At 48.1% G+C, this 27,894-nt stretch overlaps 1 pseudogene; it reads right to left on the bottom strand.

Annotated features, from left to right (window-relative positions):
* Positions 1–2,339: 2,339 nt before the first annotated feature.
* LOC101950602 (olfactory receptor 5J3-like) lies at positions 2,340–8,427 on the bottom strand (annotated as a pseudogene).
* Positions 8,428–27,894: the final 19,467 nt, after the last annotated feature.

The following is a 27,894-nucleotide window of genomic DNA, read 5'->3' as shown; positions in this document are numbered from 1 at the left end:
TCGGCGGCACCTCGGTGGCGGGACCTTCACTTGCTCCGCGGGGCTTCGGCGGCATTTTGGCAGCAGGTCCTTCAGTGCTGCCGAAGACACCTGGAGCTAGTGAAGGGCCTGCCACCGAAGACCCGGAGCGCCGCCGGGTGAGTAAAAGCACTGCAGTGGGTGGGCCTTTTTTTGTTGGTGAGTTAAAAAGGCACCACTTTGGGGGAATGTGCTCCATTGGGGAGCGACTGCTCCCCCTGCTCCCCCTAGCTACACTACTGCAGTAGAACTCTGTTTATCTGACCCTCCATTATCCAGCTCTCCGTATTAACCCAACCACCAGAGCACGCGGGTCCAGAAGTGGGCAATCTCTCCTATGGGCACTAGATGGCGCTGCAGCCTCGTACTTTCCCATTCATCCGATTAGCCGAAGTTTTGGTTAACCAATCTGGCCCTGGTCCCAATTCGATGGGATAAACGGGGTTCTGCTGACCTTGTGAGTGATCATTTGCTGCAGGTGATCTGCTGCTGGTGTTATGCCTCGTGGAAAAGTACAAATTGCAAAACTGATGGGAGGGGCCTGCTGAGGTGGTAGGGAGGGGTCCCGCTGTTACCTGTAACGTACACAGGCCCCGCAGCAGGGATGCACCTCGGGCTGTGCATAGAAACAGGTTAAAAGTGCATCACAACAGGGAAGCCGTTGTCAAGATGATATTCTCTGCAGAGGAGTGTAAGACAGCCCGTTCCGGATCTGCTGCCTAATGCCAGAGGGATATGCCTCTAGAGAGCACTGAGGTGTGTGAAGAGGTCACTGTAACTGAAGAGACAGAGGTTATGGCTGTGCTGCAAAGTCACTGGCAGGTATGATCAAGCAGGCCAGGCCCGACTCACAAAAGTTGCCTAAGATTAACACTGTGGGATCACAACCTGCACCCAGCAAAGCACCCCACAGAACTGGTACATTGCAGCAGCAAGTTTATAAGGAGATGGCAAGCCTGCTGGATATGGGAATAATTAAAGAGTCAAACAGTCCCTGGGATAAGGAGGTCATTTCTCTGATGTTTACAGGGAGCTCCTCCCGAGTGTGGGGGGCAGAATGGGAGAAAGCACAAAGGGGCTTGTATGAAGATTTAACAAGGGAGTGATGGAGGCTAGCATCATGGGCCATGTAGCTGTGAACATTCTGTGGCCTTAGACCGGGGTGAGCAAACTGCCCCATCTGCTGGCGCCGCCCCTGCTGCTCCCATTGGCCGTGGTTCCCAGCCAATGGGAGCTGCAGGGGCGGTGCGGGGGGCACAGGCAGCATGCTGAGCCTCCTGGCTTTCCCTACGCATAGAAGCCGGATTGGGGATGTGCCGCTGCTTCTGGGAGCCGCACGGAGACATGGCACTCGCGGTTTTGTTGCTCTTGTCTGGACTCTCTGCAGTTTGTCCACATCTTTCCTGAAAAGTGGTGCCCAGAACTGGACACAATACTCCAGCTGAGGCCTAATCAGCACGGAGTAGAGCAGAATAATTACTTCTCGTGTCTTGCTTACAACACTCCTTCTCGTACCTCCATATTACATGTAACAAACAGAGGGAAAGGGAGACAAAACCCAGGTATTTTAAAGGTATTTTGACCACATAAATCCCATTGATTTCAATAGGAGTTAGGAACTGAAATCCCTTTAAAAAATCTGGCCCTAAGTGATTTGCTCAAGGTCACAAAGGAAGTCCGCAGTGGAGGAGGAATTTAAACTCAGACACCTCAAGTCTTAGGCTAGTGTGATAACCTCTGGCCATCCTTCCTTTCTCACGTGTATGTATAATGACATATTTCTGACTCTCTAAGCCCAGACACAACCATCTATTTGTCTATCTATCCCTATATAAAAAAATCTGTGTGTCTAGCGTCTACCTGTCTGACCCGAACATCACCATCTGTCTGACTATCTATCTATAAAAACACCTCTCCATGTATACCTCCCTTTATTTAATTGTACAGTGATTTTAGGTGGAGGCTGTGCGAACTGAGATAATAGCAGTGGCAAACGGAAATAATTATAGTCTGAGTATTTCCTCTATAACATCTGATGAATTAACCGATATAGTTCAAAAAGCAGTGGAACAAACAGGGTGAGATGCCTATATTGTAGAAATTACATTTCAATGGATAAAGGAGAAGCTGTAACACTGTTACTGGACATTGTTTTTCAAGGGAAATGGCGCCTTCCTTCATTATCTGGCTTAAGTTCCATTTCTTTATTGTTTTCTCCTATAAATCACTTGATGACAGACATTTCTGCACATTGACTTAATGAGTGAGAACTAGCTCATATCTACACTCCAGTGCTGATCAGTAAGAACCAGTCCCCATATTTATATACCGTGAAGAATAATTTTCTGGTATATTGTCCTCCTCAGGGCGTCCTTCACTTCCTTGTCCCTCAGGCTGTAGATCGGAGGTTCAGCAGGGGGATCACAAGGGTATAGAACATAGCCACCATTTTCTCCCAGTCCACTGAGCTGCCAGACGAGGGTCGTAAATATGTAAAGATCAGGGTCCCATATAAGATGGAAATGACAGTCAGTTGGGAGGCGCAGGTGGTGAAAGCTTTGTGCCTTCCTGCCATGGAGCGGATTCTCAGGATGGCAAAGATGAGGTAAATGTAGGAGATGAGGATGGTGAAAATGGTGCCTGTTGTTTCTGTGACTGCAAAGATGAAATGCAGTAGCTTATTGATGTGAAAGTCAGAGCTGGAGATTTCTTGTGGTGGGCGAATATCGCAGAAGAAATGATCGAGGACATTGGAGTGGCCGAAGGACAGACTGAATACAGTACACGTATGCACAGTGGCATTGACACGGGTGCATAGGGAAGAGCCAGCCACCGGTAGAAGCAGACTCTCTTGGACATGATGACATTATAAAGCAATGCATTGCAGATGGCTACGAAGCGATGGTACGCCGGCACAGCCAGGAGGCAAAGCTCATTGTTGGCACAGAGGGAGAAGAGGAAAAACTGAACCACACACCCAGGGAAAGAAATGTCTTTACTCATCACTAGGGAAATTACCATCGCCTTGGGGGCAATCGCAGAGGAGGAGACATCTAAAGGTATGTCTACACTACGAAATTAGTTCGAATTTATAGAAGCCGGTTTTATTGAAATCGGTTGTATACAGCCGATTGTGTGTGTCCCCACATAAAATGCTCTAGGTGCTCTAGTCGGCGGACCGCGTCCACAGTACGAGGCTAGCGTCGACTTCCGGAGCATTGCACTATGGGTAGCTATCCCACAGCTATCCCACAGTTCCCGCAGTCTCCGCCGCCCCTTGGAATTCTGGGTTGAGATCCCAATGCCCGGATGATGCAAAACAGTGTCGCGGGCGGTTCTGGGTACATGTCGTCAGGCCCCTCCCCCCCGTCACAGCAACGGCAGACAATAGATTCGCGCCTTTTTACCTGGGTTACCTGTGCAGACAACATACCACGGCAAGCATGGAGCCCGCTCAGCTCAGCTGAGCTCACCGTCACCATATGTCCTCTGGGTGCCGGCAGACGTGGGACTGCATTGCTACACAGCAGCAGCTGCTAACTGCCTTTTGGCGGTAGACGGTGTAGCATGAGTGATAGCCGTGGGGCTGGCAGCCGTAGGGCTGCATTGCACCAGCCCCTTGCCCTTTGGTAGGCGATGGTATATTATGACTGGTACCCATCGTCGTCGTACTAGAGTGGCTGTCAATCATGGCCACCTGGGCAGACATGCTACTGTTTCGATGATGATGGGTACCAGTCGTAGTATACTATTTTCTGCCAATTGCCCAGTATTGTCTGCTAAGCACCCAGAAGAGGCCGAGGGCGATGCTGGGTGCTGGCGGACGTGGGGCTGGCAGACGTGGGGCTGCATTGCTACACAGCAGCAGCCCCTTGCCTTTTGGCAGACGATGGTATATTATGATTGGTATCCGTCATCATCATACTGGAGAGGCTATCACTTATGCTGCACCGTCGGCTGCCAGCTTAAGATGTAAAAAATAGATTTGTTCTGTATTCATTTGCTTCCCCTTCCTCCGTGAAATCAACGGCCTGCTAAGCCCAGGGTTTTCAGTTTAATCTTTGGGGGGACCATTCTGTGTGACAGTTGTTTGTGTTTCTCCCTGGTGCACAGCCACCTTTCTTGATTTTTAATTCCCTGTTCCTGTACCTGTACGCCATGTCGTCACTCGGCCCTCCCTCCCTCCCGCCCTCCCTCCTTCTCCTGGTCCATCAGATACTAGTTTCGCGCCTTTTTTCTGACCAGGCGCCATAGCTAGCACTGGGATCATGGAGCCCGCTCAGATCACCGCGGCAATTATGAGCACTATGAACACCACACGCATTGTCCTGGAGTATATGCAGAGCCAGGACATGCCAAGGCGAAACCCGGACCAGCCGAGGAGGCGATTGCAGCGCGGCGAAGAGAGTGATGAGGAAATTGACATGGACATAGACCTCTCACAAGGCACAGGCCCCAGCAATGTGGAAATCATGGTGTCACTGGGGCAGGTTCATGCCGTGGAACGCCGATTCTGGGCCCGGGAAACAAGCACAGACTGGTGGGACCGCATCGTGCTGCAGGTATGGGACGATTCCCAGTGGCTGCGAAACTTTCGCATGCGTAAGGGCACTTTCATGGAACTTTGTGACTTGCTTTCCCTTGCCCTGAAACGCCAGAATACCAAGATGAGAGCAGCCCTCACAGTTGAGAAGCGAGTGGCGATAGCCCTGTGGAAGCTTGCAACGCCAGACAGCTACCGGTCAGTCGGGAATCAATTTGGAGTGGGCAAATCTACGGTGGGGGCTGCCGTGATCCAATTTGCCAGGGCAATGAAAGACCTGGTGATATCAAGGGTAGTGACTCTGGGCAACGTGCAGTCAATAGTGGATGGTTTTGCTGAAATGGGATTCCCAAACTGTGGCAGGGCCATAGACGGAACCCATATCCCTATCTTGTCACCGGAGCACCAAGCCACCGACTACGTAAACCGCAAGGGGTACTTTTCAATGCTGCTGCAAGCCCTGGTGGATCACAAGGGACGTTTCACCAACATCAACGTGGGATGGCCGGGAAAGGTACATGATGCTCGCGTCTTCAGGAACTCTGCTCTGTTTCGAAAGCTGGAGGAAGGGACTTTCTTCCCGGACCAGAAAGTAACCGTTGGGGATGTTGAAATGCCTATCGTGATCCTTGGGGACCCAGCCTACCCCTTAATGCCATGGCTCATGAAGCCGTACACAGGCAGCCTGGACAGGAGTCAGGACCTGTTCAACTACAGGCTGAGCAAGTGCCGAATGGTGGTGGAATGTGCATTTGGACGTTTAAAAGCGCGCTGGCGCAGCTTACTGACTCGCTCAGACCTCAGCGAAAAGAATATCCCCATTGTTATTGCTGCTTGCTGTGCGCTCCACAATATCTGTGAGAGTAAGGGGGAGACCTTTATGGCGGGGTGGGAGGTTGAGGCAACTCGCCTGGCCGCTGATTACACGCAGCCAGACACCAGGGCGGTTAGAGGAGCACAGCAGGGCGCGGTGCGCATCAGAGAAGCTTTGAAAACGAGTTTTGTGACTGGCCAGGCTACTGTGTGAAACTTCTGTTTGTTTCTCCTTGATGAACCCTCGAAACCCCCCCCCCCGACCCAGTTCACTCTACTTCCCTGTAAACCAACCACCCCACCCCACCCTCCCCTCCCGCTTGCAGAGGCAATAAAGTCATTGTTTTTTCACATTCATGCATTCTTTATTAGTTCCTCACAGAAGTAGGGGGATAATTGCCAAGGTAGCCTGGGATGGGTGGGGGAGGAGGGATGGAAAAGGACACACTGCATTTTAAAACTTTAACTCTTATTGAAGGCCAGCCTTCTGATGCTTGGGCGATCATCTGGGGTGGAGTGACTGGGTGGACGGAGGCCCCCGCACCGTGTTCTTGGGCGTCTTGGTGAGGAGGCTATGGAACTTGGGGAGGAGGGCTGTTGGTTACACAGGGGCTGTAGCGGCGGTCTCTGCTCCTGCTGCCTTTCCTGCAGCTCAACCATACGCTCGAGCATATCAGTTTGATGCTCCAGCAGACGGAGCATTGACTCTTGCCGTCTGTCTGCAAGCTGACGCCACCTATCGTCTTCAGCCCGCCACTTGCTCTTTTCATCCCGCCATTCAGCCCGCCACCTCTCCTCTTGTTCATATTGTGCTTTTCTCATGTCCGACATTGACTGCCTCCACACATTCTGCTGTGCTCTATCAGCGTGGGAGGACATCTGCAGCTCCGTGAACATATCGTCCCTCGTCCTACGTTTTCTCTTTCTAATGTTCACTAGCCTCTGCGAAGGAGAAACATTTGCACCTGGTGGAGGAGAAGGGAGAGGTGGTTAAAAAAGACACATTTTAGAGAACAATGGGTACACTCTTTCATTACAAGGTCGCATATTTCGGCTTGCAGGCAGCCATGGTAGGCCACAGTGTTTTGGCTTTTTTAACCTTCTTAACATGCGGGAAAGGTTGCAAACAGCAGCGCATTTCCCATATCAAGGATGAATTGGGTTGTCCATTTAAAATGGGTTTTCAATGTAAAAGGAGGGGCTGCGGTTTCCCGGTTAACATGCGGCACAAACACAAGTAAACCACCCCCCCCACACACACACACACACAATTCTTTGGGATGATCACTTCACCCCTCCCCTCCACCGCGTGGTTAACAGCGGGGAACATTTCTGTTCAGAAGAGCAGGAACGGGCGCCTCTGAATGTCCCCTTAATAAAATCACCCCATTTCAACCAGGTGACCGTGAATGATATCACTCTCCTGAGGATAACAAAGAGAGATAAGGAATGGATATTGTCTGCATGCCAGCAAACACCGGGACCATACGCTGCCATGCTTTGTTATGCAATGATTCCAGACTACGTGCTACTGGCCTGGCGTGGTAAAGTGTCCTACCATGGCGGACAGGATAAGGCAGCCCTCCCCAGAAACCTTTTGCAAACGCTTTGGGAGTACATAAAGGAGAGCTTTCTGGAGATGTCCCTGGAGGATTTCCGCTCCATCCCCATACACGTTAACAGACTTTTCCAGTAGATGTACTGGCCGCGATTGCCAGGGCAAATTAATCATTAAACACGCTTGCTTTTAAACCATGTGTAATGTTTACAAATATTTACAAAGGTACACTCACCAGAGGTCTCCTGTGTGCCCTGAGGGTCTTGGGTGAGTTCGGGGGTTACTGGTTCCAGGTCCAGGGTCACAAACATATCCTGGCTGTTGGGGAAACCGGTTTCTCCGCTTCCTTGCTGCTGTGAGCTACCTACAGTACCTCCATCCTCATCTTCCTCGTTCCCCGAACCGTCTTCCCTGTGTGTTTCTCCAGTGAGAGAGTCATAGCACACGGTTGGGGTAGTGGTGGCTGCACCCCTAGGATCGCATGCAGCTCCGCGTAGAAGCGGCAAGTTTGCGGCTCTGCCCCGGACCTTCCGTTTGCTTCTCTGGCTTTGTGGTAAGCTTGCCGTAGCTCCTTAATTTTCACGCGGCACTGCTATGTGTCCCTGTTATGGCCTCGGTCCTTCATGGCCTTGGAGATCTTTTCTAATATTTTGCCATTTCTTTTACTGCTACGGAGTTCAGCTATCACTGCTTCATCTCCCCATATGGTGAGCAGATCCCGTACCTCCCGTTGGGTCCATGCTGGAGCTCTTTTGCGATCCTGGGACTCCATCACGGTTACCTGTGCTGATGAGCTCTGCGTGGTCACCTGTGCTCTCCACGCTGAGCAAACAGGAAATGAAATTCAAACCTTCGCGGGTCTTTTCCTGTCTACCTGGTCAGTGCATCTGAGTTGAGAGTGCTGTCCAGAGCGGTCACAATGAAGCACTGTGGGATAGCTCCCGGAGGCCAATAACGTCGAATTCCGTCCACACTACCCCAATTCCGACCCGCAAAGGCTGGTTTTATCGCTAATCCCCTCGTCGGAGGTGGTGTAAAGAAACCGGTTTAAAGGACCCTTTAAGTCGAAAGAAAGGGCTTCGTCGTGTGGACGTGTCCAGGCTTAATTCGATTTAACGCTGCTAAAGTCGACCTAAACCCGTAGTGTAGACCAGGCCTAAGAGTGACAAGTTGCTGAGGAAAAGTACATGGAGCTGTGGAATTGGGAGTCAACCCTAATCAGCACAATCATCCCGACATTCCCCACCAGGGCGCGGAAATAAATGGCAAAGAAGAACACAAAGAGGATGTTTTGCAGCTTTGGACTGTCGGTTATTCCCGGGAAAATGAAGCCAGTCACTGTGGCATAGTTCCCGGGAGCCATTTCTCCTGTCCCTGGGCTCTGTGCCAGAGAAGAGGCAGAGGAGGGGAGGGGATAGAAGCATTGGGTACCACAACCATACATCTGATGTCTTGTGCAGACTCGTGTTATCTCCTAAGAGATGCCTAAACAATGAAAATTCAATTTAGTCATAAATTCCAAAGCCCAAAAGAATCATTTTGATTAGCTAAACCAGTGTTTTTTGTTTTTGTTTTTTTCATTTGCAAACCAATCAAAAATTGTGAATGGAGGTCGAAATTGTAGACATAATCTGTGGACCCCTAGGAATCCACAGACCACAGGTTGAAAACCAGTGTTCTATGGTAACAACAACTTTTTGAGAACCCCTTAGCTATAGTCTGTGGATCCCAAGGTGTTTGCAGATGATAAATTCAACCTCCCCAATCTAATCTAATTGCTTGTATAACAGAGATCATAATTTTTTTCCAATATTTTTCAGTGTAAATTAGAGCATATCTTTTAAAAAATCATCCAATCTCAAATTAAAAACTGTCCATGAACTAAGTATCCAGCAGGACCCTTGGTAAATCATTCCAAGGGTTAATTACCCTTACTGTTAATTGAGACTTTTTATGTAGAGCTGGTCAAAATTCTCACCTACCTCCTTGGAAATGTTTGAGCTTTCAGGAACAAAACCCCAAATCCAAAGTATTTTGATGCTGGTCTATTTTGGCTGAAATCTGAAGTATTTTGGTTTTGAAATGGAGCAACTGGGAGATGTAGTCGAACCAACAAGACTGGCCTATAAAGGAGAATGGGAGCATGAGGAACTTCAGCTAGATAGATCAACATGTGGACTGCTCAGCGTTGAAAGTGTTTCAGAACAGGTCAGAGAAACACCCATCGAGATGTTTACTTGGTGTTACTTGGTCTTGCCCCAGCATGGGGAGCCTGACTTGACTACACGAGGTCCCTTCCACCCTACATTGCTAGGATTCCCAAATAACAATATTTGTATTTATTATTATTATTTTATTTGTTGTAAAAATGCTGCCATTTCCATGGAAAAGTTCAATGAAAAAGAGATTTGTTTGTTTTTGTGGGAGGAGGGCAGTTTTCATCTATTTCCTAGGAATTTAGTGTTCCCACTCGCTGTAGGAGGGTCTGATCCAAAACAGATTGACGCCAAGGGAAGTTCTTCCATTGATTTCAGTGCACTTTGGGTCATGTTACCAGATTTGCCCATTACTTTGGGGTATGCTCATTTATTCGGGTTACTCCTCTGGGGAAGGGGGTTCTGTAATCCTTTCAATGTACTGCTTGTGTCACTTGTGTTTACATATGGAGCTCTACTTCTCCCTTCTGCAAGTCCCCTCCCAATGGAGCTATCTTGCAGGACCTAGGGTCCCTAGGGCTGGGTTACTCCCACCCCAGAACCGGATGAACACCCACACCCCCACACATACATTAACAGAGCAAGTCTGAGCGGACCGGGTCAATCAGCACTGTCAAGCTGACCCCTTATATGTCTCTGGACTCACTGGGCTGGAGGAAGCAGCACTTTCAAGCTGTCTCTCCTTATATGCCCCTGGGCTCCATGGACTGGGTCAAGCAGCACTTTCAAGCTGTTACCCTTATGCGTCCCAAATTCAGCACGTCCCTATCCCCACTCCCCCAACACAATTGTACTGGCAGTAACCTACTCGATGAGCAAACCCCACAGTATTTTGGGCGCTGCAGGGATCTTTAGCTTAGGTCAAAGAAGTGTTGCTGTAGAGTGAATGGGGGAAGCTAAAAACACAAGCGAGTAAAGTTCAGCAAGAGAGAGAGAAGCAACCAACTTAACCATAGAAGTTATTTATGGAATAATAGTAATAACTAAACAAGGAGGACTAAACCAACATAACATACATGATTAAAAGTTAATACCTAAGGTAGAAAGGAAAACAGAGAGAGAGAGAAAGTGGGGGGGTCTCACCCACTCCATGAGGCTTGAACTGGTCAGGGTTCCCAGATGATGGTGGTAGCTGAGGGTTCTGAATGCTGGAGCCAGGCAGAGCCCCCAGCACGATCAGTCAGGAGATGGAGTTCCAGTGGAACTGATGCATAGTGTGGATCTAAGCATCAGAACCCTGACTAGAGGGTAAGTAGGGATTTTTGTAGAGAAATTACAATGGTTCAAGGGAGAACACTAGATTTGTTTATAGGTAAGCTGATGACTCAAGGGTTTTCTTTAGACTAGACAATAGGAGCTGATCACTCTTGGCCATGGGTGGTGTTTTCTTCCAGGGAGCTCGCAATGCAACTAGGCTGCTTCAGTATTTGGATATCAATTAAGGATTCATTACTAGAATTGGTCTGATAACTGCTGAGCTGGGTGTGTGTGCAGGCGTAGGTTCATTAGCATCTGGAGCAGAGATTCCCGGGATGCAGTGCTTCCCTGCTTTTTCGGGTCCCAGAATTCAGTGTGGTTCTCTGTTCTCCATTCTGTATGTAAATTGACAGGTTTCAGAGTAGCAGCCATGTTATTCTGTATCCGCAAAAAGAACAGGAGTACTTGTGGCACCTTAGAGACTAACAAATTTATTAGAGCATAAGCTTTCGTGGACTACAGCCCACTTCTTCGGATGCCAACGCTTCCTTAGCTCGTCCCCTAACGCCCCTACTCTACTTGCGCTACATTGATGACATCTTCATCATCTGGACCCATGGAAAAGAAGCCCTTGAGGAATTTCACCATGATTTCAATAATTTCCATCCCACCATCAACCTCAGCCTAGATCAATCCACACAAGCGGTCCATTTCCTGGACACTACTGTGCTAATAAGCGATGGTCACATAAATACCACCCTATACCGGAAACCTACTGATCGCTACACTTACCTACATGCCTCCAGCTTCCATCCAGGACACACCACACGATCCATTGTCTACAGCCAAGCTCTAAGATATAACCGCATTTGCTCCAATCCCTCAGATAGAGACAAGCACCTACAAGATCTCTATCAAGCATTCTTAAAACTACAATACCCACCTGCTGAAGTGAAAAAACAGATTGACAGAGCCAGACGAGTACCCAGAAGTCACCTCCTACAAGACAGGCCCAACAAAGAAAATAACAGAACACCACTAGCTGTCACCTTCAGCCCCCAACTAAAACCTCTCCAGCGCATCATCAGAGATCTACAACCTATCCTGAAAGATGATCCTTTACTCTCACAGATCTTGGGAGACAGACCTGTCCTCGCTTACAGACAACCCCCCAGCCTAAAGCAAATACTCACCAGCAACCACACATCACTGAACAAAACCACTGACCTAGGAACTTATCCTTGTAACAAACCCCGATGCCAACTCTGTCCACATATCTATTCAAGTGACATCATCATAGGACCTAATCACATCAACCATACCATCAGGGGCTCATTCACCTGCACATCTACCAATGTGATCTATGCCATCATGTGCCAGCAATGCCCCTCTGCCATGTACATTGGCCAAACCGGACAGTCTCTCCGCAAAAGAATTAATGGACACAAATCTGACATCAGGAATCATAATACTCAAAAAACAGTGGGAGAACACTTTAACCTGTCTGGTCATTCAATGACAGACCTGCGGGTGGCTATATTACAACAGAAAAACTTCAAAAACAGACTCCAACGAGAGACTGCTGAGCTGGAATTGATATGCAAACTAGACACAATCAACTCAGGATTGAATAAGGACTGGGAATGGCTGAGCCATTACAAACATTGAATCTATCTCCCCTTGTAAGTATTCTCACACTTCTTATCAAACTGTCTGTACTGGGCTATCTTGATTATCACTTCAAAAGTTTTTTTCTCTTACTTAATTGGCCTCTCAGAGTTGGTAGGACAACTCCCACCTGTTTATGCTCTCTGTATGTGTGTGTATATATATCTCCTCAATATTTATTCCACTCTGTATGCATCCGAAGAAGTGGGCTGTAGTCCACGAAAGCTTATGCTCTAATAAATTTGTTAGTCTCTAAGGTGCCACAAGTACTCCTATTCTTTATGTAAATTGAGATGTCTTCCTGTCCCATCTTTCATGCAGATGAGGCTAGGGGAGTTGTCTCTGCTCTCCATTCTGTATGCTAATGGAGATGTCTTAATCTTGTCACCCTTGTCAGGAGGGGTCTAGGTGTGTCTCCCAACGCCCTTCACTGCTCTCTGCAAGTTTTCTTTTTCTGATGGGTTTTGGTTTAAGCAGAGGCTGGGGTCGGGGGGTGTCTTTCATGAGTCTGGCTGGATACTGCATCCTGGTTCCCCAGGAACACAGAGGTGTCTGGTATCAGTCAGGCTATTTGTTAATATCAGATTTAATCATCTTTCCAGCTAGCAGAGTGAGAAGCAAGGCAAGGTAACACTCAGTGTATCGGAACCTTCTGCACTCCCTAAAGGAGGATATCTTCAAGGCAAAGAGATTAGTAAAGTTCACAACGAATTATAAATTTATATGAACTCAAAGGGGAAAAAACACTTCCTCTTTCATTGAACTATTAAGGATGAGATTTTGAATGCACCGAACTCAGGAAATTGGTAGCAGGGTCTAAAATCCCAAGATGTATGTGACAGCTTTACCTGCCTTTAACTCATTAGTAGAAAGAACATCTATAACAAAATGGCATGACCAGGACACTGACCAACTCAGCCAGTGCAAAATACAGCCAGAGCCACCCAAACATCTCTCTACTTGGACTCCTCCCTGAAATCTCTTTATGGAGCCAGATCCGAAGCTGGTATGAACTGGAATAGCTGGAGGACTTTTAAATCGAGCACTTGAATACTTTGAGATCATTTTTGTTTACAGTCTTGCAAATAAAAACTAAAAACCTGGTGAACAATATATTTGCATGAATATTCAATCATTTCCCTGAGGTCTGCATCTTTTGCACAAACTGGTCTCCTTTGGCTGCTTTTTATTACAGCTCCTAGTTTTTTTTCAGATTTGCCCACCTATGGTTATGAACAAGGTCACCGATAACAAAGTTATTGCATTTCTCCACGAGACAAAGAAACACCAAAGATAGGAATCAAAATGTCCATATGGAAATGGAAGGATAAAGTCATCTGGAAGCCCTATTTCCTAGTAAAGTGGCTATTTTGGTACTAGATTTCTAGAATGCTTTACCTTATCAATGTGAAAAATTAAAACCCAGTGCGTGCGCGCGCGTGTGCGCGCACACACACACACACACACACACAAACTCTTCAATTGTCCTGTTTGGACTAATCACATTTCACCATAATAGGAAACCACCAAATAACATCAAGAGAAAAAACATTATATTAAACAGACTATTGAAAAATAAAGGATTTTTTCCACAAACTGTAATATTAATATATGATTATATCTTTAGCATTTCCAGCTTTCAGAACTGATCCTAAAACATCATCAACTCTTACCTTGTTATAACAATGCAATATCCAGACCACTTTCAAATGCCATGTTCCCTGTTAACTGGGATGTAATGTGGGCTAGAAAATAAATTAATTCAAGAATCATTTTCAGGTCGAAAGAGCCAAAATTGCTAGTAAAGTAAAAAAAAAAAAAAAATCTAATTTCTAAGTGAATCCCACTAATACTGTAGCTATGTAGAGAAAGTGAACTGAAAGACAACGGCAGAGAAAAAGAATGACTTTAACAAGAAGGAGGTGAGCATTTTGGAATTTCAAAAGTCTCCTTGCTTCGAAGCAATTGACAATTGCAAATGTTTTTTTTTCCAAGTCAGCATTTTAGACATGCCAACCACAAACAATGCAAAGTTGGCAATTGCAAATATAACTTTCTTATTATGAAACTAAAAGGCCAGGTGTCAGCACAGCTTCCTGATCTATGGCAGGGAGGTGCTTGGAGTGGTAGATTTAAGCCTCATATTAGCACTCTAGCACCTTTTCCTAATTCAAACAGGAGCTATGCTATTTATAATAAGTCAATTAAAACCACAAACTAGGAATAAACTTGGATTAAGTTCAATAAACAGCATTCTTGTTGAAATCAATAAGATTATGTTCACAATGGTTCACTGTATATTAACCGAGGAGATATGAATGAAGAGCAAAGTTAAGCAAAGGGAGCTGAATTAAAACTATGGGTGAGACCCTCACGCTGGCTCTGGCTTCTTGCACAGCCTAAAACTGGAGTTCTGCAGTGGGGAAGCAGAAGCAGCAAGTGAGTTTGGAAAAGCTTCCACCTCAGGAGGAAAGGACCCTACTGAATACTAAGTAACACATCTCTCTCTCTCCTGTGCTCACATGCAGTATCTTCTCTTCCTGTACAACCTACGGCTACAAATCTCTATAATTTACCATGAGTGACTGGAGACAGTGGGAGGACCAGCCTGTCCTTCTCAGAAGATATTTCTTTAGCAGAGTCATAAAGCAGCTTCATAGAGAATACCCACTGATGTCCATCTAAAGGGCCACAATGAATTGCAGGTCAAACAGCATCACGAAAGATGATTCCCTTGGAAGCTATGTGGGTCCAGATGTTCCTGTTCTTTCTTCCGCTTCAAACTAAGAAGAAAACTCAACTATGCAAGAGAGATTTCATTCCATTATCAGTGTGTATCCACCCAGAGCCCATGAGACCTTCCATGGGGGCAGAGAATGGTGCACTGGGGAAGCCAGCGCTGCCCATTCCATGCTTTCCGTCTTTTTTCACAATCTTCTCTCTCCAGGACTGTGGACTGGGAATATTTCACCAGCACAAAACCTAATCTCGGAAATTTTAAATGAAAATGTTTGATATTCAAATAAAAAAAGCACATTTTTAGGAAAAAACCAACAACTCTCTGTTAAACAAGATTCTGTGAAACCAAGGGGTAATTTTAAACAGACTATTTTCACCTTCATTTGCACAGTGTATGAAATCTTTTCACTCGGTACAGCACAATGGACCAGACACTCAGTTGGTATCAATCACCGTAGCTCTGCTGATGCTGATGGATCCATGACAACTGACGCCAGGTGATGATCTATCCTGATATTCCCAAACTCTGACATGCAGCGTTCAGGATAGTTTAGGCAGTTGGTCCCATTTCACTGCAAGTTATTTTGTCAGAGACAATGAAGACAAGATTTTGGGGTCAAAAGCAACAACACTTTGAGAACAGAAAAACAGCCTTTTCTCTTATTAGATAGAATGGATTTTGAAGATTTCCCTCAGTATTAGAACTGAAAGAAAAATAGACCACTCACCTTAGTCTTTGTCCCGTAATGTTAAAACTTGTTGCAAGAGAGAGATCTCTCTTTCTTGAACTCAAATGGATTATGTAAGGGGTAATTGGAAGCAGGGTTTATTTGTTCTGCCAACACAAGGGGACAGAATTCCTCAGAGCTCTGAATCTCAGGTCAGGCACAGGCGTGCGTGTCATTAAAATACCAGTTGCTTCTTCCGGCAGCAGGAGGTAGTTAGACACCAATATCTGGTCTTCAAATATTGTTCAAGTTCTTAGACATGTTGATGCTTCTCTTTGTCTTTCCCTCTGTTTTATGCAGTTCATATATCTGAAAATCCCCCCTAGCAAGAAGCACGTCCAATCACAAATACACTTAGAGGAGCACAGCAAGATTTTAATCACTCTGTGCCAGGATTAGAGCTGTGAATACCGTTTATTTCCGAGCAGCAGGACTAGACGTCTGTATGTCGCACAGCCAAAGGGCAATGAGCATTCTGCTGCTCAGCGCGGAGAGAGAAGGAAACATTTGAAGCAGCGGCATGAGAGGGTCCAGGACTCCAGTAAAAAGTCAGGAAATGCACCGGCACGTGCCCGTCCGATTCAGAGCTCGATTGGGCGCTGTCAAGGGCCCTCAGCAAAGAGCCTGTCATGACACATGCCATTTGGCTGAGCCCTGGCGGGATCCTTTTCAGGCAGGATAACTAGGGTGATTCTGCAGCTGGGAACAGTGAAGATCCTGCCAATGTCCCTAAAGGCCAGGATGTGACCTCAGATTATCTCAGGACCACCAGTTTGGATAAGGTATCAGTGAAAACCCTGGAGAGGGGGATGTGCCTGGCCAGAGACTAGAAGTCCAGGTGGTTACTGCAACCCTCTAACCCCTCCCTCCCATTGTTTTCTCGATACATTGTACTTTCAACACTGAGGATGTTGTAGGTTATGGCCAAATCATTTATTGTCCTGGATATTATGCCATGCATTGCTGTGTGTGTGTCTGTGGGGTAGTGCAGACTCCACAACATTTGCACAGCCTCCTCTACCTTCCCCTCCCCTCCACCAGCCTCTGTTGGACACAATCCAAAGTGGATGCAGAGCACTGGGGGGAAGGTTTCTGAAAAGCCAACTTTGCTGTTTATCCAAGAGTTCAGAGTATGGGCTGTATGGCTTGTGCTGAAGCCCACGGTGTGTAGCAAGTTCACACAGAAATCAGTGCCCCTCTGTCCATTTCTCTGCAGGCAGGCAGGTGGGCATGGAGGGGTTCAAATATCGCTTGGATCAATGATCTCCATCCTAGTTCAGGCTTTGGTTGGTTTCCTTCATTTCCCCCCAGTCCTGGTAGCTTATTCTGGGAAGTTTCTCAGGCAGCATGAATTCTCAATGGCCTTTCGTGGAGAACTGGGCGTGCAAACCTGCTAGGGCCTACATAATAGCCAGGTCCCTACCAAATCCACGGCTCACTTTGACTAATTAAAAAACCCATGTTTCCATCTGAAATGTCATGGTATTGTAACCATGGGGGTCTCGACCAAAATGGGAGAATAGGGGAGTTCAGAGGTTGTTGTATGGGGGCCACAGCATTGCCACCCTCACTTGTGTGCTGCCTGTCTATGGCCACAATGTTCTGAAGATTCAGAGCAGGCGCAGCAGGGACAGAAGGATTGTGAAGAGGTTTGGCAGCATGTGACCTCCAGAAGGAGAAAGAGGAGCGTCCATGCACCAGCAATGGAGATACAGGTGAGCAATCGTTTCCATGTTCTCTCTACAGGTACTAATGTGGAGAGTGGACTAGATGACCCATCTGAGGGAAGGGAGCAGAAGGAGACTCCACCGATTGGAAGGCAAAAGATGCACTGTCCTAGGGATGGGGGTTCCACGACCACTACTCCCAAGAGGAGGAGGAGGGTGGTGGTGGTCGGGGACTCCCTCCTCACGGGGACTGAGTCATCTATCTGCCGCCCCGACCAGGAAAACCGAGAGGTCTGCTGCTTGCCAGGAGCTAGGATACACGATGTGACGGAGAGACTGCCGAGACTCATCAAGCCCTCGGATCGCTACCCCTTCCTGCTTCTCCACGTGGGCACCAATGATACTGCCAAGAATGACCTTGAGCGGATCACTGCAGACTATGTGGCTCTGGGAAGAAGGATAAAGGAGTTTGAGGTGCAAGTGGTGTTCTCGTCCATCCTCCCTGTGCAAGGAAAAGGCCGGGGTAGAGACCGTCGAATCGTGGAAGTCAACGAGTGGCTACACAGGTGGTGTCGGAGAGAAGGCTTTGGATTCTTCGACCATGGGATGGTGTTCCAAGAAGGAGGAGTGCTAGGCAGAGACGGGCTCCACCTAACGAAGAGAGGGAAGAGCATCTTCGCCAGCAGGCTGGCTAACCTAGTGAGGAGGGCTTTAAACTAGGTTCACCGGGGGAAGGAGACCAAAGCCCTGAGGTAAGTGGGGAAATGGGATCCTGGGAGGAAGCACAAGCAGGAGAGCGCAAGGGGGGAGGACTCCTGTCTCATGCTGAGAAAGAGGGACGATCGATGAGTTATCTTAAGTGCCTATACACAAATGCAAGAAGCCTGGGAAACAAGCAGGGAGAACTGGAAGTCCTGGCACAGTCAGGGAACTATGATGTGATTGGAATAACAGAGACTTGGTGGGATAACTCACATGACTGGAGTACTGTCATGGATGGATATAAACTGTTCAGGAAGGACAGGCAGGGCAGAAAAGGTGGGGGAGTTGCGTTGTATGTAAGAGAGGAGTATGACTGCTCAGAGCTCCGGTATGAAACTGCAGAAAAACCTGAGAGTCTCTGGATAAAGTTGAGAAGTGTGAGCAACAAGGGTGATGTCGTGGTTGGAGTCTGCTATAGACCACCAGACCAGGGGGATGAGGTGGACGAGGCTTTCTTCTGGCAACTAGCAGAAGTTGCTAGATCGCAGGCCCTGGTTCTCATGGGAGACTTTAATCACCCTGATATCTGCTGGGAGAGCAATACAGCGGTGCACAGACAATCCAGGAAATTTTTGGAAAATGTAGGGGACAATTTCCTGGTGCAAGGGCTGGAGGAACCAACTAGGGGCAGAGCTTTTCTTGACCTGCTACTCACAAACAGGGAAGAATTAGTAGGGGAAGCAAAAGTGGATGGGAACCTGGGAGGCAGTGACCCTGGACTTCAGAAAAGCAGACTTTGACTCCCTCAGGGAACAGATGGGCAGGATCCCCTGGGAGAATAACATGAAGGGCAAAGGGGTCCAGGAGAGCTGGCTGTATTTTAAAGAATCCTTATTGAGGTTGCAGGAACAAACCATCCCGATGTGTAGAAAGAATAGTAAATATGGCAGGCGACCAGCTTGGCTAAACAGTGAAATCCTTGCTGATCTTAAACGCAAAAAAGAAGCTTACAAGAAGTGGAAGATTGGACAAATGACCAGGGAGGAGTATAAAAATATTCCTCAGGCATGCAGGAGTGAAATCAGGAAGGCCAAATCACACTTGGAGTTGCAGTTAGCAAGAGATGTTAAGAGTAACAAGAAGGGTTTCTACAGGTATGTTAGCAAGCAGAAGAAAATCAAGGAAAGCGTGGGCCCCTTACTGAATGAGGGAGGCAACCTAGTGACCGAGGATGTGGAAAAAGCTAATGTACTCAATGATTTTTTTGCCTCTGTCTTCACGCACAAGGTCAGCTCCCAGATTGCTGCACTGGGCAGTACAGCATGGGGAGAGGGTGACCAGCCCTCTGTGGAGAAAGAAGTGGTTCGGGACTATTTAGAAAAACTGGACGTGCACAAGTCCATGGGGCCGGATGCGCTGCATCCGAGGGTGCTAAAGGAGTTGGCGGGTGAGATTGCAGAGCCATTAGCCATTATTTTTGAAAACTCATGGCGATCGGGGGAGGTCCCAGATGACCGGAAAAAGGCTAATGTAGTGCCCATCTTTAAAAAAGGGAAGAAGGAGGATCCGGGGAACTACAGGCCAGTCAGCCTCACCTCAGTCCCTGGAAAAATCATGGAGCAGGTCCTCAAGGAATCAATTATGAAACATTTAGAGGAGAGGAAAGTGATCAGGAACAGTCAGCATGGATTCACGAAGGGGAAGTCGTGCCTGACTAACCTAATTGCCTTCTATGATGAGATAACTGGCTCTGCGGATGAGGGGAAAGCAGTGGATGTGTTATTCCTTGACTTTAGCAAAGCTTTTGATACGGTCTCCCACAGTATTCTTGCCGCCAAGTTAAAGAAGTATGGGCTGGATGAATGGACTGTAAGGTGGATAGAAAGCTGGCTAGATCGTCGGGCTCAACGGGTAGTGATCAATGGCTCCATGTCTAGTTGGCAGCCGGTTTCAAGCGGAGTGCCCCAAGGGTCGGTCCTGGGGCCGGTTTTGTTTAATATCTTCATTAATGATCTGGAGGATGGTGTGGACTGCACTCTCAGCAAGTTTGCAGATGACACTAAACTAAGAGGTGTGGTAGATACACTAGAGGGTAGGGATCGGATACAGAGGGACCTAGACAAATTAGAGGATTGGGCCGAAAAAAACCTGATGATGTTCAACAAGGACAAGTGCAGAGTCCTGCACTTAGGACGGAAGAATCCCATGCACTGCTACAGACTAGGGACCGAATGGCTAGGTAGCAGTTCTGCTGAAAAGGACCTAGGGGTCACAGTGGACGAGAAGCTGGATATGAGTCAACAGTGTGCTCTTGTTGCCAAGAAGGCTAACGGCATTTTGGGCTGTATAAGTAGGGGCATTGCCAGCAGATCGAGGAACGTGATCGTTCCCCTTTATTCGACATTGGTGAGGCCTCATCTGGAATACTGTGTCCAGTTTTGGTCCCCACACTACAAGAAGGATGTGGAAAAATTGGAAAGAGTCCAGCGGAGGGCAACAAAAATGATTAGGGGTCTGGAGCACATGATTTATGAGGAGAGGCTGAGGGAACTGGGATTGTTTAGTCTCCAGAAGAGAAGAATGAGGGGGGATTTGATAGCAGCCTTCAACTACCTGAAGGGGGGTTCCAAAGAGGATGGAGCTCGGCTGTTCTCAGTGGTGGCAGATGACAGAACAAGGAGCAATGGTCTCAAGTTGCAGTGGGGGAGGTCCAGGTTGGATATCAGGAAAAACTATTTCACTAGGAGGGTGGTGAAACACTGGAATGCGTTACCTAGGGAGGTGGTGGAGTCTCCTTCCTTGGAGGTTTTTAAGGCCCGGCTTGACAAAACCCTGGCTGGGATGATTTAGCTGGGAATTGGTCCTGCTTTGAGCAGGGGGTTGGACTAGATGACCTCTTGAGGTCCCTTCCAACTCTGATATTCTATGATTCTATGATTCAGACCTGGGCTCCAAGGGCAGCAGCCAGCAACCTTTCTGAAGCTAGGGGATGTTCCCAGATGTGCAGGTGGGTCCCTGCTGTTGGGAGCACCTCGGCTCCTACCATTTTCGGGACATCCAGAAAAATGGACACCTGAGCCCCAGAAGGAACTGCAAGGGAAGCCCCGAGCCCCAGCTGCAGATGCCGGGCAGAAGCCCGAGCCCAGGCACCCAGAGCGCCGGCAGGAGTGGGGAGGGGCATGAAAGCTCTGAGCCCAGTGCCCCAGCACTGGCTGCAGCCACAGGAAGTCAGAAGCTCTGAGTCCAGGCACCCAGAGACAGGGGCGGCTCTAGCTTTTTTCCTGCCCCAAGCACGGCAGTCAGGCGGCCTTCGGCAGCACGCCTGCGGGAGGTCCCCGGTCCCGCGGATTCGGCGGCATGCCGAATTACCGCCGAAGCCGTGGGACTGGTGGACCTCCTGCAGGTGTGCTGCCGAAGGCTGCCTGACTGCCGCCCTCTCAGGGACTGGCAGGGCGCCCCCCGTGGCTTGCTGCCCCAGGCACGCGCTTGGAGTGCGGTGCCTGGAGCCGCCGCTGCCCAGAGACGTGACTGGAGCAGAAGCTGCCAAGGCCAAAGCCCTGAGCCCAATGCCGGGCTGATGCAGCGCACTCACTTCTGCATTGCCTCTGCAGGTGCATCTGATATCCCCACGGAGAGGAAGTCCTGTCCCCAGCCCGGCAGACAAACAGCTAGGAGGCCCGTACTGGGTTCCCTGGCTGGGGGGATCCCAGCAGGACAGGGAGATCGGATTTCATGGGGCAGGGCTAATTCGATCTAGCCAAGAAAGGCACAACAAGAACCAAACCCTGTCAGCTGCAGCCAGAGCAATTCAAATAAGAAGCAAGGCACCCATTTTTGACAGCGAGGGAGACTAGCCACTGGAACAAATTCCCCAGGGGAGAGCTGGAGTCTCTGTTTCCTGGTGTCCTACCATCACAACTGGTTGTCATTCTGGAAGGGGCCTTTTAGTGTGTTACAAGCAATTGGGCTTAAGAGGGTGCTGAGAGTGTGACATTTCATAGCCCATGAAATAGAGGCCAGATTAAGAGATTGAATTGTTTCACAACCGATGCCTCTATGAAAACTCAGTGTGGGGTGAGGAACAGACTCTGCTGTTTTACTGGGTGGCCTGGTTGCTCTCCAGAATCAATAATGAGCAAGTGGGGAGATCCGGTGTGCAGCTCAAACATCCAACCAGGCTGGCCAGGGGCAGTCATCAGGCCTGCCAGGGAATGGTGAGCGTGGCAATGACTTCACAAAGGCCTCTGGCAGGAACTCAGCCTATTGGGCAAAGATGATGAGGTAGCTGTAACCTCACAGAGCTCCCTTGACAACAGCCAGGCAAGACAGGGATGCGGGGCAGGGAGAACCTCGGAGACCCCTGTAGCCTTACTGCAGCAAGCCTCCATCTCGCGGTCTCTCCGTGAGGACCAAGAGACGGTTGGTGTGAAGTTTCTGTTGGATTTATTTCCATTCTGTGTGGATTTTTTTTTTAAATAAATCGTCATCTGTGTAGAAGGTAAGAAAAAATATAGGCTCCATGTACGAGATAGGGAACTCTGTCCTAGCAGATTCTCAGGTTGTGGTAGAGAGGTTTGATATCTCTGTACTGGGCACTGGCGCTACCACTCCTGGAATATTGTGTCCATTTCTGGTGTCCGCAATTTGAGACAGATGCTGATAAATCAGAGAGGGTTCACAGAAGAGCCACAAGAATGATGAAAGGATTAGAAAACCTGCCCTGTGGTGACAGACTACAGGAGCTCAATCTAAGAGAAGGTTAAGCGGTGAGCCTATGGGAACAAATATTTACTAATGGGCTCTTCACTTTACTAGATAAAGGTTATGAGCAGTCAATGGCTGGAAGTTGAAGCTAGACCAATACACACTGGAAATAAGGCGAGCATTTTTAACATCAGAGTTTGGAGCAATTCACTCAGGGCTGTGCTGGATTTTCCATAACTGGCCTATTTTAAAATCAAGATTGGGTGTTTTACTAAAAAATCTGCTCTAATTCCTATGGGAATTATTTTGAGGGATATTCTATGACTGATGTGAAAAAGAAATTCAGACCAGTGTGGTTCCTTCTGGGCTTGGAATTTATGAATCTGAGACTTGCTGGGGGCATTTGGAATTTGTTCCTTTTTGCTTCCCTCTTCCTCCTTCCCTCTTGACTCTTCTTCTTTTTTCTCTTCTTTCATTTCTTTCCTCTGCTCTTCTTCCTGGGAGGGTGGGGCTGTGCTCCAGCTGTCACTGTAGGAGGCCTCACAAAGAGGTGGGGCTGAAATTGTGCACTGATGGTGATCTCCACCATAGTGATCTCCTGTGGTGACTAGTGCTTTTGCCCGTGTGTTGAGAATGCTCCGCCTCCAGGCCTGAGAGTCTCCACACTGATCGGCCAAGTGTGGGGCTATTGCTGAGTTCATAGGGAGGAGACTCAGGCACTCTTGGCTGAGTGCAGTGAGGCCGAAGACTCAATTCAACGGCATTTCTTTGTCTGTTGCTAAGGCGATCATTTTTGAAGGCTACATCCAATTGAATCCAAAATTTCAGGGAATTTCTAGGCATCAGTGGGAAGAAGCTTGTTAATTTTGGTGACATTTGGAAAATAACATCACCAGAAAAACCTGATTTCCACCTTTGCCCCCCTTACCTTGGTGTTGTGAGCTGAAGGGCATTGTGACTTGAGAGTGAATTCCGCTAGTCAGTGCGAACTCTCCACAGGTGATTTGCATGAGTCAGTAAATGAACCTGCAGGTTTCCGTGGGAGCGATGCCCAAGGCAGGCCTCAGGCTTAGGGTTGATGCTCAGGGTTAGTGGAGTGAGTGAGCGACAGGTGGCTGAGTTACCTCTGGTGCCACGGTGGCACTGCTCAGGTTCCTCTGCCTGCTGCACCATCCCCAGCCCGGCAGACAAACAGCTAGGAGGCCCCTACTGGGTTCTCTGGCTGGGGGGATCCCAGCAGGACAGGGAGATCGGATTTCACGGGGCAGGGCTAATTCGATCTAGCCAAGAAAGGCACAAGAAGAACCAACCGCTGTCAGCTGCAGCCAGAGCAATTCAAATAAGAGGCAAGGCACCCATTTTTGACAGCGAGGGAGACTAGCCACTGGAACAAATTCCCCAGGGGAGAGCTGGAGTCTCTGTTTCCTGGTGTCCTACCATCACAACTGGGTGTCATTCTGGAAGGGGCCTTTTAGTGAGTTACAAGCAATTGGGCTTCATAGGGTGCTGAGAGTGTGACATTTCATAGCCCATGAAATAGAGGCCAGATTAAGAGATTGAATTGTTTCACAACCGATGCCTCTATGAAAACTCAGTGTGGGGTGAGGAACAGACTCTGCTGTTTTACTGGGTGGCCTGGTTGCTCTCCAGAATCAATAATGAGCAAGTGGGGAGATCCGGTGTGCAGCTCAAACATCCAACCGGGCTGGCCGGGGGCAGGCATCAGGCCTGCCAGGGAATGGTGAGCATGGCAATGACTTCACAAAGGCCTCTGGCAGGAACTCAGCCTATTGGGCAAAGATGATGAGGTGGCTGTAACCTCACAGAGCTCCCTTGACAACAGCCAGGCAGGACAGGGATGCGGGGCAGGGAGAACCTCGGAGACCCCTGTAGCCTTGCTGCAGCAAGCCTCCATCTCGCGGTCTCTCCGTGAGGACCAAGAGACAGTTGGTGTGAAGTTTCTGTTGGATTTATTTCCATTCTGTGTGGATTTTTTTGAAATAAATCGTCATCTGTGTAGAAGGTAAGAAAAAATATAGGCTCTATGTACGAGATAGGGAACTCTGTCCTAGCAGATTCTCAGGTTGTGGTAGAGAGGTTTGATATCTCTGTACTGGGCACTGACAGGTGGCTGGGTTACCACTGCTCAGGTTCCTCTGCCTGCTGCACCATCTGGGCAGGGACTGTCCAGGGGAAGGTTTAGTAGATTTGAAACGCATAAACCAGGAAGCGCAGAAGAGGAATGGCTTAGACAATTTGGCAATAAAATGTAGGTTTTGTGGCAATATCCGGTGCAACTGCTACTGGTTCAGGGATGGAGACAACATTCCTGCTCCTCTTACCACTTCTCAGCAGGGGGTTGGACTAGATGACCTCCTGAGGTCCCTTCCTACCCTGATCTTCTAAGATTCTATGATTCTTAGTTTGGCCTCCATAAAAGAGACTAACTAGAGTTCCGGACACCTGTTTGCTTAAGGCTGAGCAATAAGGCACAACAAATTACTGATATGATGAATTTTGCTGCCTCCTCTCCTTTAAGAGAATATGAGCAGTTTATGATTCTCTCGAAAGAAGTAGTTCTTCTAAAATCAAGGTGAATACCAATCAATGGCTATTTCAAAACCAAAAATCCCAAAAGGGATTTTTTTTATTTATACTGGATTTTTAAAATATAAATTTAATAACAGTTTGTTTCTTCAACAAACCTATCGGGGATCAAATTTGAAACTATGACAAGCTATGTTAAGGCCTAGAGTTGCTCTAGCCTAGTAAACTCATTTAAATAAATCAATAAATATATGAAGGAGTCCATGTTTGCTGCCAAGTTTCAGAGGAAGTGAAATCACGGAACTGTTGGAAGTTATTGGCTAAGCCCCGGGGGGTCCAGAAGTTGTTGAAATAGCCAGATTTTGGTAGCAATAGCTTCTTCTGCAGATGCAGAAAGAATATTTTCTTCATTTCAGTTGATGCAGCTACTTCATTCCAATTTAAAAAACTGCTTGGGAGTTGAAAAAGGATGAAGGCTTCTCTTCTTCTTGTAATATATGAATAAACACTAGAGAGAAGGAGATGTAAGCTACTACTTCGAAAATCTGGATGGACGATTATGACCAAGAACAATCAGTTCAATGCATTAACTAGAGATACGTCTTTCCCTCTGTTTGTTTGAAATGAAAAAAGAAATGTTTCAGTCAACCTTTTTGTTTTGATGTATCCTGCAAAACCAGCAAGTCAACATGTTTTAATGGCTACCTATTGATAGAATCATAGAAGACTAGGGCTGGAACAGAGCTCAGGATGTCATCTAGTCCACCCCCCTGCTCAAAGCAGGACCAACCCCAAGTTAATCATCCCAGCCAGGGGTTTGTCAAGCTGAGCTTTAAAAACTTGTAAGGATGGAGATTCCAGCACCTCCCTAGTTAATCCATTCAAAGGCATCACTACCCTCCTCGTGAAAAAGTTGTTTCTAATTTCCAAGCCTTCCATACTGCAACTTGTTGCCATTGCTCCTTCTTCCGTCATCTGCCAGCACTAAGAATTTCAGGAGAATCAATCTTTCCTTAGGAAAATAACTCAAAAATACAAATACAAAACCTTTGGAATGAAATCAATCCACCCTGATCTTTAGTGTCTGGGGGTGTGGGACTCGGAGGCCAGAATGAGACACTCATTCGCTAGGAACAGCCAAAGAGCCAGTAACAAATTCCAGTCCTCTTAGCAACCAAGCCTCCGTAATCCAAGGGACACCTGAGGGCTGCGGGAGACAGAGGGGTGCTGAGAATGTCTAACTCATGATTGAAAATACAGAGCTGTGTTATTGGCTTTGGATGGGGGACAAGTATCAAATCCGTTGGGATTCTTGCCCCCAAAGAACAATCACTCATTGTCCTTTAGAACACAAGGGCTCTAACACGCCTGATGTGCTCAAATCTCTCTCCTGCTAGGACTTAGAGAATTTTCTCCATCCCCGTGATACAGAGGGAAAGAGAAAAGAAGTGACTTCTCTTTGGTCACACACCAAGGTCATGCTAGAGCTAGAAAGAGAAGCATAAGAAAAAAGTTGTATCCAAATGTTTTGCATTTCAAACGAACTGATTTCTTAAACAAAGGAAATTTGATGTGTGGTTAGTGAACTGAAATGATACATTCTGGTCTTCACGTGTTTCTAGATGTTGTGGATTTGGTTGCCGTGGTAATAGCATCTTGTGTTGCTATGGCAACTGAGTTAGATTATTAGGGGATAGCCCAGCCAGTTTTGCCTGGTTTGGTTAGTTCAGTGTGTGTAAATAAATGGTTGCTTTTTAAGGCTTACAGTTCTCTGGTCTCCAGTAATTTCTTCCTAAACCTGCTGCCCCCAAGGATACAACACTAGATTGATGAACTAGTAGATCCATCCCCTCACACCTCGTTTTTATGCATAGATTGATGGAGGAAAACAAGTTTGCCTGTTTTGTGAACTCCCAATGGCTTTCTTGAATTTCAACGAACTAGTCAATTGAACTGAACTATTTGAATAAACTGCAATGAAGAACTGAAGGAAATATTTTCTACCCCTTTCAAGGAAGCTATTGCTGTCCAAAGCTGGGTTAGCTTTTCAGCTAACTTTGCTTCCAGGGCCTTAGCTATCACGTCAGTGGTGTGACTGCCTTAAAAACTTGGCAGTGAACATGTTCCACTTGTGGGGTGTGCGGTGTGGGGGAGTTGCCTCAGCGGAGGGGAGGTGGGCAGGGGAGCAGGCAGGCCCGTTAAGGAGAGGCTGCCTTGAGCCCAGACTCACGGCTGCTCCCCACTCGGTTCCAGAATGAAGCGGCTGAAGCGGATGCTGAGGCGGAAGGCTGGGGAGGTGGCTCCGGAGCCAGCAGGGAGCAGCGTCCGGCTTGCCCGGGAGGAGAGCGGCCCCTCTGTCTCCACGGGCGGGGAAGAGGCTTGTGGCTCCCTGACCTGCTGGAGGAAAACACCAGCTCCCTTAGCAGGCCCTGAGGCACCTCCTGGTCCCAGATGGAGGTGGCCCAGGGGGATGCTTCGTCGGAGGGACCCAGGAGAGGGCGGGAGCCGGGCAAGGTGGCTCTGCGGCTTCCTTTGCAGGAAGCAGAGGAGCCAGGAGCCCAGCCCCAGTGCCCAGCTGGAGGAGGTGGAGGAGGAGCAGGCGGAGGAGGATGACGAAGAGGACTTGTCCCCTGAAGAAGACACCAGGAGGATCATCCAGGGGCACCTCCAGGGCAGAGCTGAGGTACAAAAATCCCCCAGCTGCGCTGCCCCCGTGTCTGTCCTGCCCCTTGTTCCATCCCCACCCACGCAGGGGGGTCTTGTCCCAGAGAATCCCTCACCCCCAATGGGGGGC

This window comes from Chrysemys picta, chromosome 5 (assembly GCF_011386835.1).
Source record: "Chrysemys picta bellii isolate R12L10 chromosome 5, ASM1138683v2, whole genome shotgun sequence".
Lineage (NCBI taxonomy): Eukaryota > Metazoa > Chordata > Testudines > Emydidae > Chrysemys > Chrysemys picta.
Note: the sequence above shows the minus strand (reverse complement) of the source record. Positions and strands in the feature narration are given on the sequence as shown.